This window comes from Onychomys torridus, chromosome 9 (assembly GCF_903995425.1).
Source record: "Onychomys torridus chromosome 9, mOncTor1.1, whole genome shotgun sequence".
NCBI classification, from domain to species: Eukaryota; Metazoa; Chordata; class Mammalia; order Rodentia; family Cricetidae; genus Onychomys; species Onychomys torridus.
Genome location: NC_050451.1, coordinates 20,436,339 through 20,455,100, shown reverse-complemented (window position 1 = coordinate 20,455,100; position 18,762 = coordinate 20,436,339). Strand labels below are relative to the sequence as shown.

Genomic DNA, 18,762 nt, shown 5'->3' with positions numbered 1-18,762 from the left:
CATGAGTTCAAGCCCAGCTTGGGCTACACAGAGAGACCATGTCTCCTAAAACCAAAAGTATACAAACTTATGACTATTGAAATGTTGTTACTAAGCATTTTTAAAAAATAGTAGAATACTATGCTGGAGGGTAATGAGCATCTGTATCTAAGGCAGCTACTCAAGGGGTCTGTCAGCTGACTCTAGGGATGCCATCTTCTGGAAATGAAATCCTAGCTGAGCCTTGTCCAGCTGGCCATGTTTATGCTGGAGAAGCTGGAACAGTGTGTGAGTCATTTGGAAAAGAAAGTCACTTCCATGTTCAACATCCTTCTTTCAGATAACATATATTACAAACACCATCCTCACTCTAAAAGCTGAAGAATAAACATTGGTAGCTGGGTACTTTCCAGCACATTGATGGCCTGGCATGTGCATACCCATGAACTTCAGTCTCCAATACTAGATAAAAAGTAGCAGAAAACAGTGATGAAGATATTTAAAACATTTCACCATTGTTGTTAAGATAACCTAACATTGTTCTGAATAAATGAAAAAGTATTTCTCCCCTACAAGACTGATGATGAGCTAACCATATTTTTGGTTGAATTATGGTGTGTATATTTTAAAAAATTAACAAACACAGACACTACTTTAGAATCTATGTACAGGTTTCACCTGTATGGAGACAATGCCAGTTCGCAATTGTCTGGAATATTCTCTGATTTTTTTCTTCCACTGACCTCTAACTAGAATTGGGTGTTCTCTTCCATGCTAAAGGCATGCCACAAATTACATCACCACTAACTGCTCCTTTGAAGTCTTCAGTAAAAGTCACAGTTTCCCTTCACATAGGACAATATAGCTCCTGGAGTCATAAAATAGTATAGCTTTAAAACTCCTCCTGATATCAAAATTTATAGTACCTCAAGGGGTTAAATTTAGACACAAAGGCAAGTGTCTATGGTGCTGCTAGTCTTTCCTATACACGCTTGATCTGCATTCATAGACCACAAGGATACAGACATTAAAAGAAATCAGGAAATTCAAATCAGAATTTTTAATCCTTCATTAATTGTCTTTTGCAATATACTATGCATGTGGGCAACTAGTCAAGTCCAGGCAAGATAAACACATCTATCTAATGCCTAAGAGAACTTCCTGAGGTGTGGAACTTAAGATAATTTTTTATTTATTGCTAACACATTAGGCAATGGCATAGTCTTGCATAATGCTCAGGGTGCTTTGTACTGGTAGTCCTGCCCCTTAGGAGGCTGAGGTGGGAGGGCTATGAGTAGAGGCCAGTCTAGGTTACATGGGCTCTATGTCTGTCTGTCTGTCTCTCTCATTTATACATAAGGAAGCTATACACAGGATTGCAGACCACCAAAGGGTCCTCTGTGAGAAGAGATGGCTTAGGTCCTCGCTCTGGACAGCCTGTAACTGGAGCTCCCGGTATCTGTATCACTGGATCCGCTCTTCCACCCTGGTTATACCCATGCTTATGCTTTCAACGCCGCTCAAACTGGTAAGAAGTTCATTACTGTTTGCACAGAGGAAAGAGAAGTGAGGAACTGGACTTTTAAAGGAAAGGCTCACAGGAAGAAGTCCTAGTGGATGTGGACTGAGATGTTTAGAGGGTGGGAAGCTGACAGCAATCTCCTAGAGCTCAATAAATCAGCAATTTCCCCAGCAAGCAGATGACTCTTCCATCTTCAGGAAGGAACATGAATTCATCTTCCCTCTTATAAGTAAAACGACTTCCCTCAGACACTCCACATAGCACTGCAGAGCCCTCCAGACAGACTGCAACATGAGGTTCACACAGTCGATACAGCTTCGAGAGAGAAGATCACATTGGAGGCCTGCGTAGCATTGACTACTGCCCAATAGAGAGAAACAGCCCTGGCCAAAAACAGCATTGTTGACTTTAGAAATTTATCCTGTTTTAACACACACACACACACACACACACACACACACTGAGAGAGAGAGAGACAGAGAGACAGAGATAGAGAGAGACAGAGAGAGAGAGAGACACAGAGAGAGAGATTGATTCAGCCCACTATTTAATATTGTCAATATGTTTTCCCCATTACACAACTGGAATGCTGTTACCTAAGCACGTCAGCCTCTTCAAACCCCACACCCACACGTTCTGAACTCAGCTGCACCCGATGTGGTAATGAGGGAGAGTACCTTGAGGAAATCAGGTCTCTGCTGACAAGAAGCAAGCCTGTGGAGTGAATTCCGTGTAGTGTCTGAGTCACTTCTTATAGCAAGAGAGAATTTTACAGCCACTATTTTTCAGAAAATCCTACCTGCTGCGGTGGTCAGACCACTGAACCTGGACAGGCTCAGTCAATACCAGGGTTCTAAGTCTTTGGGAAAGGATCAGAGCTTTTTCTTTTGTTTAGGTCAGGGAAACCAGGATTTGGCATGTCAGTATCCAAACTTGAAAACTCTTTTGAGAAGAGTTAGTTCTAGGAGATCTTGATGAAATCGCTAATGCTTAGACATAGTTACTTGCTGCATGCTGGGTAAATAGGAAAACATGCTGACTGCATTTATTTTACTATCATTGTATCTCCATGGGGTGAGACAGTAAGAAAAGCAGAGCTCATTAACATCTTGAGGTGTGGTGTGGTGTGGTGTGGTGTGTGTGTGTGTGTGTGTGTGTGTGTGTGTGTGTGTGTGCGCGTGCGTGTGTACATCACTAAGATAATCTATTTATCTTTTTCTCGTTACCATTGCAGGAATTCTTTAGCATTGGATGAACTATTTCCAAACTATCCAGGTGGATAAGTGTTATTCTCTTTACTAGAGTTCATTCTTTCAATGAAGACATGATTACTGAGAGCCTACTGTAGGTCAGACTATAGTTTACCCCGGATAAAGAACAGGTACTTTCTTACTCATCAAGAGGCAGGTGAGTACCCAAGTTAGCCTATAATAACTTCCTTTCAGGATGATACTGGGCAAGGATAGCTTCAACAACAGCAATTTTTCTCTTACCATTCTGGAAATGGTGCGGCAGGGCCAAGTTTGGCAAGGGCTTTGTGTGGATAAAGCAGTGAATGTCTTCCTCCCATTGTGCCTTTAGATGGTTTTCCATGCATGTGAAAAAGGAAGAAAGGTTTGCTGTCTCTTCTTATGGGGAAGCAATACCATTTCAAGGGACACCTTCATTACCTCCTCTGATCCTAACCCTGTTTCAAAGGCTGCATCTCAAAATATCACACCAGCGACTTGAATTATGATGCATACTTAACACAAAATTTGATACTCCATCTCTATGCCCAACACACTCAATATTGCCAGTACTGAGCAGGGTATGCCTCATGTGTGAAATGTATCTACCAGAAGAGGGATGTGTGGGCTCCTCTGGGGACCAGCACTTACAGTGGTCAGAAGGACAGCTGAGGAAGATCTACAAAGACAAAAGACACCAAGATGGCTTAGGCTTTGGGTGTCTAGGGGTGAGCAGAACTCCAAAGTTCAGTGGGGTCAAAGTTCAACAACAGCTCCTGTGAGTTAGGTACCTCCATTTCAAGGCTTGCCTGCTTCTTTAAAATTGCCTGTGGCAACAGCATGGGTAGTGGTATAGTAAACCTGAAGTTTTCACAAAGCAGATTTCTTTTATTCCAGTGATGTGATATGGGTCTAGTGATGTGTGTGGGGTGTGTGTCTGTCTCCTGACAATGTCAAGGCCAGTATCCACTGAGCTCAGTCCCTCAATCAGAAATAATTAGACTCTTGTAAGGCATGATTATCTCCTTGAAATCCTGCATGATCGAAACTAGACTGGGGTAGAGAAGGATAAAGAGAGAGGGACGACAAAGCCAAGATGAGTATGAGATCTCCCTGACTGACACGTGACTGTAGAGGAGTCCTGAACAGAAGGCCCCTTGTCTCCTGGAAGGAGCTTGCTGCACACACTCGGAGGAGCTCAGTGTCAACTGTAGCCTTGCATCCCTGCCGCACAATCAGTGACTCCTGGCTGGATCTCTGACATCAACTTCCAACAAGCAAAGTCAGACTCTGTGGAGTGTTATGCACAGAAGGAAGCAGGAAACACACCTATGGATCTCTCTCTCATCCACTGTAGGAATTTAGGAGGCATGTGTGGGCATTTGGGAATCCTCGAATGACTGTGCTATTTTGGGTCTGCTCTGGGTATGCGGCTGTCACAGCACCCAGGGACCTGTGGATTATACCAACACTTGTCTGATTGCACCGGCTCGATTTCCATCATCCAAGGACCTCCCACTGTAAGGTACAGAGGACAAGAAATACAGTAAGCATTTGGCAGAAAAGTAATGCTCAGAGCTTATGGGACTCGCCTGTGCTCACATACACTGGCAGGCAGAATCACAATCAATATGAGGAATTCCAGTTGCAGATCTTAGCACCTTTAAACAGGCTTGGGAACACAGACTCCCCTCTGTGGTGGAAGCCTGAATACAACCTGCACTGCACATGTCCTCTCTTGTTTTCTTACTGTTTGCATCAATAAAAAGCCTCACTAAATAGCCCAAGCTATTCTCAAGCTCAAGATCCTCCTGCCTCAGCTTCTGAGGGTTGAGATTATAGTCACATAGCGCCATGCAGGCTTTCATGTCCACTTTAGCTGGCTGAAATCAACCACTGACCTAAGGGGCTCTCAGGAGCAGCCTGGGCTTCTGACTTGGGAAAGCTAGAGCTCTGCCCTGGCTTGACGACATCAAGAGACAAGAGGAAGCGGCTGCTTACTCCCTGGAGCCCCTCGCCAAAGCTCCAGGCAGATTAAACGCCCTCCTCTAGAACCACAGGCTCTAGGACCTTATCCTAACCGGCTTTTCACCTGGTGCCGCTTGGGGCCTGCCAATGTGCTGCCTCGTTTGTCTGCATTGCTGGATGGTACCCATGAGCATCTTCTCTTGTGAGTCTGGCTGCCTTGGGCTCTAGGAAGCCATGGTAACCCTGGAATAGACAACAACCTTCCTTCAGGGACCTGGGACATTTCTAATGCTTGTTTCATTTATTAATTTATTTAATTTTGATTTTATATGTATAGGTGTTTTGTTTCCACGTAGGTCTCTGTATTATACGACTACAGTGCTCATGGGGACCTGAAGAGAGTATTGGATTCCCTAGAACTGGAGTTATGGTTAGTTTTGAGCTGCCGGGTGGATATTGAGAACTGAACCCAGGTCTTCTGCAAGAGCAACAAGTGCTCTGAACCATGAAACCACATTTCCAGTCCTATAAACTTCTTTTCACAGGTCCATGTTCAGTGCTGAGTACACAGTCAGCTGTCAGATACTGCTTTGCTTGGTGTCAATGACAATGCCTTATTAGCCAGGTGTAAAAGCACGCTACACACATAATTCTGTCATGCCTCTCAGCTGTCTGTCTTCATACCCATTTCACATAGAGCAAACTGAGGCATACTAATGACAGGAGGATGCCCCACTTGCTCAGTTGGCTGTTAAATGGCAGGAGAGGTGTTGGTACTTGGTTGAGATCTCTCTAGATGGAAGGGCATAGGGGTAGGTAGATAAAAGCTCCACATTGGCACAAGGAGGGGAGAGGGAGAGATGGAGAGAGCAGCAAACCTTTGAGAATAAGATGATAAAGTGGAGCAAGGCTGTGGTGTGTGCAGGGAAATTTCACAACTAGATTTCTGGCCATGTGTCCTGCTTTGTAGTCTAAACACTCACCCCATTAACTTCAAATACCAGCATAGAGCTGGAGACAAAAATGGGGACAGTTGTCAGTACGGATAAGCCCCAGCCCAGAGGTGCTTATAGGATGCCAAGGAATAAAGAAACAGCGAACAGCCGGTAAAGGACTATGAGCCCATCCTAGGACAAACCCTCTTATGTACAACTAGATTCATACCCCTCCCCCACGGTCATACCCTTCCGTATCCGGCACTTTTCCACGCATCTCTTCAGCAGCCCATCTGCTAATTCTAGGGCTGTGAAAAATGCTCCGGGTGTCATTGACCCTCAAGAGTACAGGATATCTGCCCACCAGAGCTGGATTTGTACACAAGCAAATATGTGAGCGCAAAACAGCTCACGTGGGGAAACTGGTACATGGACCAGAGACACGAAGATAATCCCTCAACCATTACAGTCCATGCCGCTGGAGGCTTTTGAGGGCCTGAGTCCCAGCTAGTCTGAACATCCATGCAGCAAGCCCAATGCCGGCACATGGTCAGAAAGCTGAACCTACCTACATGCAGCTGAAGACGATTCTGTTTCCTGAGACCTTGCCTCTCTCTCTAAGCCAAAGGTCTCTTGAAGAACTTGTGTTGTCCTAAGCAGGTACTTTTCACCAGGCAGAACAAACAAAACTGTTCATCTCAGGAGCTGGACATTCAGTCATTGTTCCCAATGCAGGACGATAAGGGCCACCTGTTTGGGAAACACACCATGACTGCAATCCGCCGTCCATCCCTCAGCTTAAGAGTTCTTCGGAGCCTGGGCTTTTTTCATGGATCTCTCACCACCTGCCTGCGTTCTGGAAGTTTCCTGGTAGCTAGAAAGTGCTCAAGGAAAGGCAGTAAGCTTTTCCAAACCACTGACAGTTCTGCTGAAAGGGAACTAACTGTGCTGGTCGGAAAGTCAACACTGCTGAGGGGCAGTGTAGCCTCACTTCATGCCATGCTGGCAAGGCCATGGGGATCAGATCCCAAAGTGGCTGCTTCCGGAAGGTGAAACGCAGCCAGTGCTCATCTCCCCATGACCACAGATGCTCCTGGGGCTGCTGCTACCAGACCCTCTTTTCCCCAGTCCTTAGTGCAGGCTCCCATATCCTGGAAGGGGTCCTGCTATGGGATATTCTTTCAGCCTACAGTCTTCTCTGTTTTCCAACATTTTGGATGCCCACAAATAAGGGAGAAAAAGAAATTCCTTGGTGTGGAGAAGTGTAAATTGGTTTAAGGTCTTAGGCCCCATACCTAAGCAGCCACAAAATCTGTGTTACAACTCATCAAGGCCCACCTCAACTTACAGCCAGTAGCGGGGAGAAACAACCATAGTCCTTCTCATTTTCCAAAGATGCTTAGCAAACTCAGTGATCTTCCTGGTCCAGTGTTCTTATGTGGTCATGGGCTTGCAAGACATCTACCAATAGAACCTAGTGACCAGTCTCTGAACTTTGGACAGAATTTACAACTTGTTCATCAACCTTCCCTCACAATGTAGTGTTCTACTCTAATGCCAATGCCGGCCCCATGGGAACTAGCAGAGCTGGAGTTCTGTCACTGATACAGGGAAGGCATGATCACACCATAGCACAGGTATCACACAGCAGCACTCATACTCACTGCCACTTTGGAGCGGCAGCACCTACTCCAATCACAGAGGTTACATTAATACATGCATTCCGTAGGAACCACACAGGGCAGCAACAATGGCTAGAAGTGAATCTTATGTCTAGTCTTACATATATGCAATACATTTAAACATACTACTGCAGAGCCCCCATGGCTTCATCTGATCTGCCAAGGACAATGGGGTACAAATGGACATAAGAGGCCAGTGCTGGGGACAGGTGAAGGACAGTAATGAGCTGTTCTGGCATGGGAGAAAGAAACATGGCTCTCTGAGAAGATTTAGACGATTAGGAACTTCTTAGCTCATTTTTCTCTAATGTTCATCACCACATACCTCACACTCTGTATCCTCCTCATTTTTTCCTTGTCCTTGGGTTTGGAGGTGGCATGGGTATCGCTCTCCTGGGCTGAGACTCCCTTCTTGTGCCTGGTTCAGTTCCTGTGGTCTCTCTCTCTCTACTTCCCTTGGACTTGCCTTCTCTCCCGCTCTTGCCTGTCACCTGGCCCTCCTGTGCCTGCTGGCCACATGCCACCTCCTTAGGCTCTGCAGCAGAAGCCTCGGTCACAGACCAGCTCCATCATACTGTTTAGGAATAAAATACATTTACTGACAGGAGGTATTTCTGAGACACAGTTGGAGGAATAGACTGGCCATCTCAATAAATGCCTCTACACTACTCCTAATGGGAAGAGGGAAGCGTAACTTGTGAGGTGGGTGGAAAGTATCCTGCTGGGTAATTCCAGTGGCCCCACTGTACGGAACCCCAGAGGCCAGACCAGGACCTTTCTCCTGCCCAAATTCCTAGCTATGTACATTAATTAATCACTGCAAGTAGGAAGCCCTGAGGGCAGGCCTGGAGAAGGCCTGTTCCTCCAAGTCAGAGGTGAGGTTAGAAGACTGGGGGAGAGGTAGTCTTGTGCTTTAGATAAACTTACAGTGCGCTGTTCCCGCAGCCCTGCCCTTGTCTAGAGACATGTACTGTGAGTTTTTCCCAGTAAGGTAGTGGAGAGAATACTTATCCTATCAATAACCCAAGGGGGAAAGGCAGGGCAGGAAAGAGGGAGGGGCGATGGGAGGGAGAGGAAAGAAAGGAAATCAGGAAGCTAGCCTTGGAAACATGGAGCCCTATAAAGTTTGCTCCATGATATTGGGAATAGTTTGAGATATATTTGTTTCCATTTTGTTTTCCTAATAAAAGGCACTAAAGTACTTACAATAAAAACTGCATAAGAGTGTAGTGATATTTTCACTAAGCTAGTATTAATTTAAAATGTGCTTAGGAACTTAGCATGGAATGAAACAATAAACATTGTAACCTTCCCTAATCTGTTCATTTATCCTGAAAGTCCATTTTTATGGGACTAGTTCTCTCTCCAAGACTTAATCATTCATTCCTGAAGAAGTGTCCTGGCCTTCCTATTAATTTATTCCTTAGGGGAAAGACCACTGGCTCAAGAGAAGACTCCAGACTTCACTCTCATAGGAAATGGCCACGGCACATGACTCAAGCGAAGAGTGCCCAGACTTTGCTGTCACAGGAAATGGCCATGTCATATGCCGAGCTGGGAGGCATCAATCTTCTAACATTTTGTAAAGAGGACACAAAAGTAGATGGCCATCTCTCATCTAAAAGCCTGGTCCACCCTGCACTATCAAAAAATGTTCAGAGCCACAGTCTACAGATAAAACGAATACGGTGCTAAATTTTCAGTCACATAGAGAACTCAAAAGTGGACGTGATTTAAGATACTATATAATGGTTTAAGACAGAATTTATGAGGATAAAACCTCTCTGGTTCTACTTTGATATTTTCATTTTGTTCTTTACATTTATGGAATTATCTTCAAACCTTTTCCTTAAAATCTAGTTTGTCTTCTTTTGCTATTCCATATCTAAGTTGGATACTTTGGATATTATTTATTTTTTAAACATCAACCTAAAATGAAAATAATGTATAATTGTGCCGTTTAGAACATGAGCATTTCCAGTCAATGAGTTCTGAAAGAAGTCTTCATTTTTCTTGTGATTACGCTCATAGTTATTCAGTTTTTCTCTTGTCCACAAACTCAGTTATAGGATTTAAAACGAATAGATGCTTGGGGAATTGTGATGGCATCCTGTGAGCCACTCGATAGGGTACCACAAGGTGCCCATAGAAGAAGAGGGAACATGGGTCACAGGAGACAGAAACCTGCAGCTAACTCCCACCTACTCTGAAAAGACTGAAACGGCCAACCAGGGTATTGACCCAGCTTCTCTGGATTCTCCTCTCTGTGGCAAAGAACAGAGACCATTTCTTGGCATGTAGTCACAATGGATTTCAAGTATACCTCTTACTCTTTACTGCTCTGCCTTAACCGAACCAGTATCCTAATCCTGAGACAGTTTTTGCTCACAGTCCTTCTGGAAGAGTGTGGCAGGTGTATGAATTTTCCGACTCACATCAAATCATGATTCATTGTTAATGAACTCTCTAGAAAGTAAATGCAGCCCCCAGAGACCCAGAGACCCTGGGATTTGCCAGACAGACAAAGGTAGCAAGTGGAGGTAGATAGATGGAAACGAGCAAGAATGGTCTCTGTAGCACAACCCTTGCTTCTGGAACTCCTGTCACCCGGAGCTTCTCCAGCAGGCCTCACCTTCTCTTCCACCAACCACTGCCCAGGACCTCTGTGCTGGTAGGTCACCAAATGGGCTGAGAAATGGGCTTTTCTCACTCTCTAGCTGGATTTTTCCTAGTTTATCTTCCAGAGGAGGTCATCCTGGAACTATGACCTCAGAGAAAATACAAGTACTATCCCTAGTAGCCAGAATCCCACTCCACAGGACTGCTTAGAGGTTAAACAGAATGCCTAGGGGCTGGGAAGTGCTCGCTATGGGAGTGTCTCAGTGAGTGGAGAAGCATTTGAGTCCAAAGTACAAGAGAACACTTAGAATTATGTCAACAGGGAAGTCTAATGCAATGGGAAGCTCCAGGAGAGAAATCCATCAAGGCATTTGGTTGCATCAGAGAGAGATTTCCCCTCATGTTTCAGAGTTTTTCTACTTTGGTAAATGACTATGAGCAGGGCAGGGCAAAACTACTCGAACTTGATAAGACCTTTCAAAAGTGGCTGGGAATTCATTTAATCTTATTTAGAATCATTAAAGGTTTACATGGCTAGTTAGTTTTTGTTGATTTGAAGAATTATAGTCTACTGCAATTTCCTTGCCCATCCCACCAAAGAGCTGAGTTTGTGGTAGCTTAGGAAAAACAAGCAAAACTACCTTTTTTAAAATAGGGAAGTCTTTTTCCCCAAGGTTTTTTAAGATGCTGAAAAACATCAGGAATAAACATCTATTTGTGTGTAAGAAAGTTCACTGGGCTCAGGAGTAAAAAGGCAATGATTCCCACACTTATGCTACAAGCTCACTGAAGGGTGGAGGCCAGCACCAACTGGCCTCTGCAGAGGAACCCTGGTCTCTGAGCTCCCAGACAGTGCTTATGTTCGCATTCAACTCCTAGACACTTTCCTGTGGAATACCCTTACTTCCCAAATGCCTCTGACTTCATAGCACAAAGCCCATCACACTTAGAAATCCAGCTCTGAATTTCAAAGAGAAACATCTGCTAATAGGTTGAAAAGAGAAGATCAACAACAACAAGGGGTCCCTTAGACTGGCTTCTGGGGCATCCCAGGAGACTCTAGACATACAATGTCAGTCCCCACTCCAGATTCTGGGGTAGAGGCCAGCATGCACAGTATACCCCTGGGCTTAGACTGAAGCGGAAGGGGCCTCCTCATTCATTCTCCCCCGTGGGTAGCCTTTACTAAACCTGATTGTGACTTTGGGACACACAGCTTGCTCTCTGGAGAACCAGCCCTCCCTTGTACTGGCTGGGTGACAAAGAGCAAACTGATTCTCCATGACTTGATTTTTTCCCACCTCCAGTCATATGAAATCACATATGAATAGCTTTCATGGCTATTGTGTAAACTAAAAGCAACTCAGACACGTACAATATCCAGGATAGTGTCTGGCCCTGCATGCAGAGCCACCCCAGTGAATGCTAAGAGGCACTATTGTCACTCCAATCTTCCCACACAGTCCAACCACTGGCCCAAGCTACCTTAGTGAGGCTGTGAAGCCTTCTCCCAAGTTCCCAAGACATGGGTCACCCCACCCTTTTTCTGTGAAAACGGGGAAAGCACTAACACAGGTGAGAAACATCCAGAAACCTGTCAGAGTGGTTGAGATCTAGAGTCCTACCTCAGATATCCAGGTAATTCAGAAGAAGCTGCAAGCTGTCACCAGCCAGACCTGGCTTGTGAGGGTGTGGCCTTTGTGCCCCAGAAATGCAGTAGAAGCTTGTGTAGAGGGAATCCCCATTCTTGCTCCTCTGGCTCTAGAGCTGTCTGTTTTGAAGCAGGGAGCTAGCAGCTCCAGGTAGGCCAGGGGATGGGAGTGACTGCCATGACTTCCCCCTAGAGCCCTGATAGTCCACCACTCTTCTAGAAGCTCCGACCAAAAAGGCAAGCAAATTGACTCCAATCCTGCTTTCTCCTAGCTAGCGCAGGATAGGAGAAGCAATCACAGGGCAACCTAGGGAAGGTTGTACTCCTAGAAGCCAGAACATGAGAAGTTGAGGCGGGGGGGGGGGAACCTGGGAGCTTTCCACAGCCCCACACCAGCACAACCTCCGAATGCTTCCCCACCAGGCTAGGTAGGAACTGGAGACAAGCGGGACTCTCAACCGAAAGTGTCACGGGAGATAGGGCGAGGAGGGCTATGCACCTCCTCTCCCAGACATGGTGATGTGTCCCCTACTCAGGAAGAGAGGAGGAGTTTGGAGATAAATAGAGAGGGGACGCCCTTTCTTTGCAATGGGCCCCTTCCCACAAGTGGTCTTGAAAGCCAGGAGCCAGGGGTGGAAAGGAGTATTGCTGCATCCACCAAGTCATCAGAAACAGCCAGGACGATTTATCTGGGGGTTGCAAAGTGGGCAGACCGACCTCTGATCCCCGAGACCAGGTCGCGAAGCTGTGTCTCGCTTCACGGGAGGAGCTGTGCACACCCCCTTCCCCTGAGACTCTCCACACACCCTCCAGTTCTAAGCTAGGATCTTTCCCAGCCCAGCTCAGGGCTCCCCCATTCCCTTCTTTGCTCCGCCCAGGTGCAAACCTTGAAGCAGCCAGGAGAAGGTGGCTCAGGGTGCTGCCTCCGCCCTGCACTCTTCTCGGGAGGGCTGGGACCCCAGCCTATCTGCTGAGTGCTGAGGATCCCCCTTTGCTTTCCACACATAAATATACCCCTAGGGATCAGGGCAGGAGTCCCCTTCCCATTCCGGGACGTGGAGACATCCTTGACGCCCTAGTGCCGTCAGAGACGGTGGGCGTAGATCTACCGACCCGGTTGCGAAGATGAAGGGGTGTAGAGACGAGCGGGTGCGGGAGAGGACAGGGGCTGTGGTCCGCTTGGAGCCAGGAACAGCGTCCTCGGTCCATGATCTGAACATTCAGTCACCGCCCAAGATGCCAACGCATTCAGAATGTAGCCGAGAGGTTTGTTTGTTCCTGGGGAGGGAGCTCTTTCTACCCTAGGCAGAAGCAGCTAGCCTTCCTAAATACCCCGGGGCAGGAATTCCAGGAGCTCCTTCCCACCTCCCAGGTACCTAAGCCCCTCCCCCTGTATTTACACATCCAGGCCGGCGCCCCCCCCCCCCACCGGACTTCAATCTCTTCCAGATCCTCTTCAGTGACCACGCTGGGCTGTCCCTTCGCACACGTTAGCAGAGCCTTTCCGTCCCCTCACCCTTGGGCAGATCTCACCCTCTTGGCTGCCTCCCGCATCCTCAAGAAAGACCTTTTCCTCCCAGAACCACTTACTTCACCCACCCAGATCCACACTTGCATTTCCAATGGCACAAAACCATAACCCAAAGCCACTCTGAGGATTTTATTATCGAGTTGGGGGTGGCGTGCTCGAGTGGTGTGACCCCCACCGCTCTGGATGGAGACCCCGGGTGGCAGCAGGCTTCCCTTAAGTCCCACCTCTCCTGGTCCTCTGCCCCTACCCAGCTGCGACAGGCAGGAGAGGCACTACTAGATCGCAAGCCCTCGTCTCTGGAACCGGAGCGGCAGAGAGCGAAAAGTCGAACTGCAAGAACACAGTGAGAGAAATGGGCAAATGCGTTAAGGAAAGGGGAGCTGGGGGAAGGGCGCACGAGAGAAATGAACAGGCACCGCACCAGGTGAGAACCACGCAGGGAGGGTCACAAAAGTTTGCAGACTGCTGCATGGCACCTGGTTGCACCAGAGCGAAAAGGGTCGACTTCTCTTCTCCAGGCAGAGTCTCTCCAAAGATCTGTGTCAAAGGGACCCGGGGATTTGCACTGACACGACTCAGAACTGCGGTGACCGTTCTCTGCTTCCCAGAGAGATGGCCTAGGCAACCTGACTGGTAGCTGATCCCGCGCTCTGCGTAAAGCAACAGGCGGCTGCACCTTACCTTGCGCCAGTCCTGGGTTGGGATGGCTGCTCCATCCTCGTGGCGCAGGGAGGAGGCGTTTGGTGTGTATGCCTAGGGGTGTGCGCGCTGCCAGGGCTGCAGCGGCCGCCGCCTCCAGCAGGCTGCGAACTGGGCTGCCCACCCAGACCCGGCCCGCCGGCCGGGCTCCGCTCCGGAGCGACCGCCGCGGCGGCGTGGATGCGCTGTGGCCGGGGCGCAGGACGCAGGCTGTGCGTGGCGCGGCTGGCGTCTTTGCGCGCCGCCACCGAGCGAGGGTGCGGCCCCGGGCGGCCGTGTGGGGCACGACTTGGCTTTCGCTGCGGCGCCGGCCGCTGCAGACCCTGTGCAGGGAGCAGGAGTCTAGCTGGAGGAGGAGACAAAAATGCGAAGGAGGCAGAAAGCCACTCGCCAACATGCAGGCGGCTCAGTCACTAGAGGGGACTCGCCTCCAACCTGGGCTGGGGATGGAGGAGGGGCGAGGCTTCTGGGGACTAGAAGAGCTAGAACGAGTGAACGTGACAGGCGGAGCTGGCTATCACCTCGCTGACACTATTTTCTGCCTTCTAGCTGGAGGGTCCTGAATGAGGAGGGGAGGGGCTTCAGCCTTTGCTGAAGAAGCCAGAGCTGAGGTAGGAGCCTTAGCTTTCTCGGCTCTTGCATCCCCTTGCACAGTTCCAGGACAGGTTGCTATGGGCCCATTTTTTTTTCTCCTGTTTCCTGATTAGTAAACAGGGCAATTGTTTAGCCAAGGCTCATTGCCGTCAACAGGGAAAAAGCAAATATTTAAAATTAACTCTACAATGACTTCTTGTTGAATGCCAAGTATTGTGCTAGGCTATTGTGAAGAAGGATGAGTGAGAGATGAGACAGGACTCCATACCCCAAGCGGTGGTTCCATTTTCAGGTTTCCAGAGGAGGTTACCCTGAATTCCTGGTGCCCAACATTTAAGCAATCAGTCGTAGTCCCTAATCCTTGGTAGCCAATCTCTCCTGCTTCCCCAGGAACCCCTGTCCCTCCCAGGAATGGCTTTAAATGTGCAACAGAAATTGTGTGTGTGTGTGTGTGTGTGTGTGTGTGTGTGTGTGTGTGTGTGTGTGTGTGTTAGAGAAACAGAGGCTGAGACAGAGAGCAAGACAGAGACAGCGCGAGACAAATCGAGACAGAGAAAGAATTTCTGGTTTCCGTAATATTCTTATTTCATGATTTTATTTGTAAGATTAGCATCAGAACCCAATTTAGGATTGAACAACTTGCTTTTCCAGCCTCAAAAAACGCCATGGTTTTTCCAAGTCTCCTTTCTCCTCACCTCCACCCCAGGCCAAACCAATCTTTCTCTTCTCTATGCTGCCACAGACTTTCATCTTCCATCACTTGTAAGACTGATAAGATAGATTTTTATCATTTCACTCACTTGTGAGACCTCTTCCAGGTGCAACATTCAACAGGGCTGGTATCTACTAAGCCCACCGAATACAAGGAATGCTTATGTATTCAAAGATCATCTCCTTCCAGAGCAGTGAATTCCAGTGTCCTTGGAATAAAGTGTGATGGAATCTTTAGGAGTTTATGAAGGAAGAGTGTATACAGTGATTTTCACAGCCCCTGTGCTGACTGCACACAGCTATTTCCTTCCTCTTTGTTCCTAATTTATCTGCTCCCACTGACCATCTCACTTCTCTGTTGAATCCCCACAGACCAGAAAGCCATACTATTGAGCTCATGCACAGGGCAAGAGTCAGGTACACTGCAGCTAGCACCCAGAGCAAACCCAGTCCAAATGGGGATCCACCAGAAAAATGTTTAACATTTGGTGACCTGTATCAAGCATGTTGCAAGCCTGCTGACATTCCTCACCTTTGCAATGATGCTTTCTTATTGCAGACACATTTAGAAGGAGCTGAGCACTGTTTCACTGCTGAACTGTGAAGAGGTACACTGTGTCTAGACACAATGCAAAAATGTAAACCACTGACACCCCAGAGCAGGCATGCCCTATGAACAAGTCCCACATTATATACCCATATATTCCATGGCTTGTATTTCTAATATTTCACAATGTGATTTTATTAATCTGGATTTGAATTGTCATTAATATTTTTTACAGTTTTAAACTGAGACTTTTAGAACCTAGAAGTAAATACATATGGATAATAGGCATGTAATTTGGTGTAATTAATTATTCAGAGGGAAATTTGGCATTCTTAATGAAAGTATAAAATTTGTTTGTGACAGCATGCCAATGCTTCTGCTTCTTACAACTCAGGAGATAACTGAGAGCATACAACAAAACTCATCTGTAGAGATGCTTGCTGGACTGCTGTAGAAAGCAGTAGAAGGCTGAGAGAATCAGAGATGAACAGTGAAATGTTCCATAGGACTATGGGATAAAATACCACATGCCGAATTGTCATAGAGGAGTATTGTAGGGGGTGATGGGTGTAAGTTCAGTTGAAGGGTTCCAGAGGCACAAGACGACAACAGGACAAACACAATGGGGTTCAGAATCCGCATCCTACAGATCAAGCTTATATCCAGCCCTTCCCAAGTGTTGACTAATGACGTCCGAAGCTTTAGTTTGCTGCCATGTGGGTACCGTGATGTTGTGTTTTAAATGAAATAGTATTTGGGGGAACACTCATCACTTATTAATGTCTGTAATGCATACAATTAGTGAAAAGTAAAAGAAAAGCATCCTGACTGTGGTTCAGATAACCCTCATGGTGGCTTCCTGGTTTGGCTGGCTCACCAAATTGTCAACGTGATTGCTGACTGTTGGTGTCACCCATGCTATAAAAAGGATAAAGGACAGGGTATGGCGTTTGTCACCTCTGATACAAACTTAGATTTGTTTTGTAGCAACCAAGAATTAAGTCCAGCTCAGCAAATTTGGCATTTAATATGAGACTCTGATTGGTTCTTTCCTCTGCTTGTGCTGGCATCTAATTAAAAAATGAAAGAGGAGAAAGGACGCTTCTTGGAAAGCTCTACCTGGAAGTTAATTAGTGAACCAGAGAAGGAACTTAGCATGAAAGGGTCATGAGGCTCTCTGACTTTGACATTCACCTTCAAGGCCCTTCTGCTTCAGAGCTGGGCCATTTGTAAAAGTTGTCTGCACAAATAGAAACGTTACAAAGATATACAGAGAAGTGGGATCTGTTGATGGTTTCCGTTTAACTTCCTTTAGAAATGGAGTGCACTGTTTCAGTCAGTACGTTCTAGGAACCTTTGCATGTTGAAGAAATCCTTCAATTCTGCACCACATTCCCAATTGAAACATTTCTACAAAAGTGCAAATACCTGTGTGTGTGTGTGGGGGGGGGGGCTGAATCTCTCAAAAACAGGGTGCCTGAAATCCTGTTGTCTATGGCATGGAAAAAGTCAAGGCATGAAGATGTTGCTCCCACAAAACCTTTGCTAGAGATAGTCCAGGTAGTAGGAAGCTATTGCAAAGCAGCTGAAAGCCAGAATTAGCCAAGTAGTCCCCTCAAGAGCATGCTCACTGCTGGGCTCACCCTCAAGCAAAAGAAGATTGGGCTATGCTTAGCCTTGAGCTCTATGGGAGCTGTGGACCTGGTGGTGATCTCCATATACACAACTCTCTAGGTCTTTCTCAATGCTGGTGACTTAGTTCACAAGGAGAGGGAAGCCCAAATGTAATCAGACCTTCCCTTAATAATGAACACCAGATGGTTTATGAATGCAGTGATACACGCTTATCCACTCTACACAAAGTCATAAATTTTAATCTGGAAAATATCAGTACATGAACTAGAAAACCACCTAATCATCTGAATGACAAGTGAATCAACTCTTTCAAGTATGCAGCTAATTATATAAAGAACTGGAAAACTATTCAGTTAGTTACCTTGACAATATTACATATTGTTTGATTTTAATAATGATTCCCTATAGTAAAGACTGAATTCCTTACCTTGGTCTTAAGGGCTTCTGCAATTTAACTCTTTCCCTGTGGTCTCATAAATACAGCGAGCTTTCTATCAGTCACTTCATGTCCTCATGACTTGCAAACCATATTCATTCAGAGAGCATATGTTTGCTACAAACTTATTGAAAAGATGAATAATTCGAAACCCCTTACCTTTCCCATCTCCAAAACAGCAACGTCACTTCTGAACTACTCCACAGGGAAGCTAATTAATTTCCTGAAACCGGAAAATATTTTGAAGTTCTACAGTACTTTAAAAGCACTCAAGAACACTAACATGTGCAATAAAAACATTATTATTACTTCCCAGACATATAAATGGTGAATAATGCCCTTTTAGTGTGTTTGTTTTGAATATACTCAACACATTTGCAGAAGTAATGTATTTTGGCTTGTCTCTTTTAGGGATACCTTGTGTGGACTGAATAAGATGTGGCCCCTTCTTTCGCTGCTGTTTGCTCACTTTTTAGTGTTGAGAGCTTCTCTTTATGTACATTGGTTAGGAGGAAAGTGACAGCATCAGCCTTCTGGGGTTCTGTCTTATTAGGCAGTATGGGTACCTACCGGCAACAGAAATGCTCTGGCCACGTGCTGTCATCCTGCTACCAACCTGCACAGTCTATTTAATAGAGATCCTTGTCTGACTGAATTTTCTGGAAATTTTCTAAGAGTTACCTGTGAGAACTGGGTCAGCTGATGGCAGCTGAATCTGTCACATGTGAACCCTGCACGAAGTATGCATGTTTGTCCTCTGTCTGCAGAATGAGTCTTAAGCTATCACACTGCGATAACAGTAAGAGACAGTGGCTCCCTAGGTGGCCTTCAACCCTCGCTGCAGCCATTGGGGCCATTTTCTGCATTTCCCTCAGCATTTTATTCATCTTCTTATTTAAATAAATCCACCTTTCTGCTTAAAGTAGTTCAAATTTGTCAGTCAGGACCAAAAGAATCCCCACTAATACGGCACTGAAGGATTTGAGAAATGCCTACCAGAGAAAGTCTGACTAAAGGTTAGAGA

At 46.4% G+C, this 18,762-nt stretch overlaps 1 protein-coding gene across 4 annotated transcripts in view; it reads right to left on the bottom strand.

Moving 5' to 3' along the window:
• The window catches only part of Lrrc3b (leucine rich repeat containing 3B), an 85,972-nt gene extending 71,709 nt beyond the window's left edge, over positions 1-14,263 (bottom strand). The window contains exons 1-2 of one of the 4 annotated variants that reach the window (XM_036198547.1): positions 13,798-14,168; positions 6,202-6,383 (exon numbers count right to left, since the gene is read on the bottom strand). The gene's annotated coding sequence lies outside the window, so the exon portion shown is untranslated. Of the gene's footprint in view, positions 1-6,201; positions 6,384-11,559; positions 11,911-12,698; positions 12,863-13,797 lie in introns of those variants that run through there. The other 3 variants (XM_036198546.1, XM_036198550.1, XM_036198548.1) reach the window with 3 other exon arrangements.
• Positions 14,264-18,762: the final 4,499 nt, after the last annotated feature.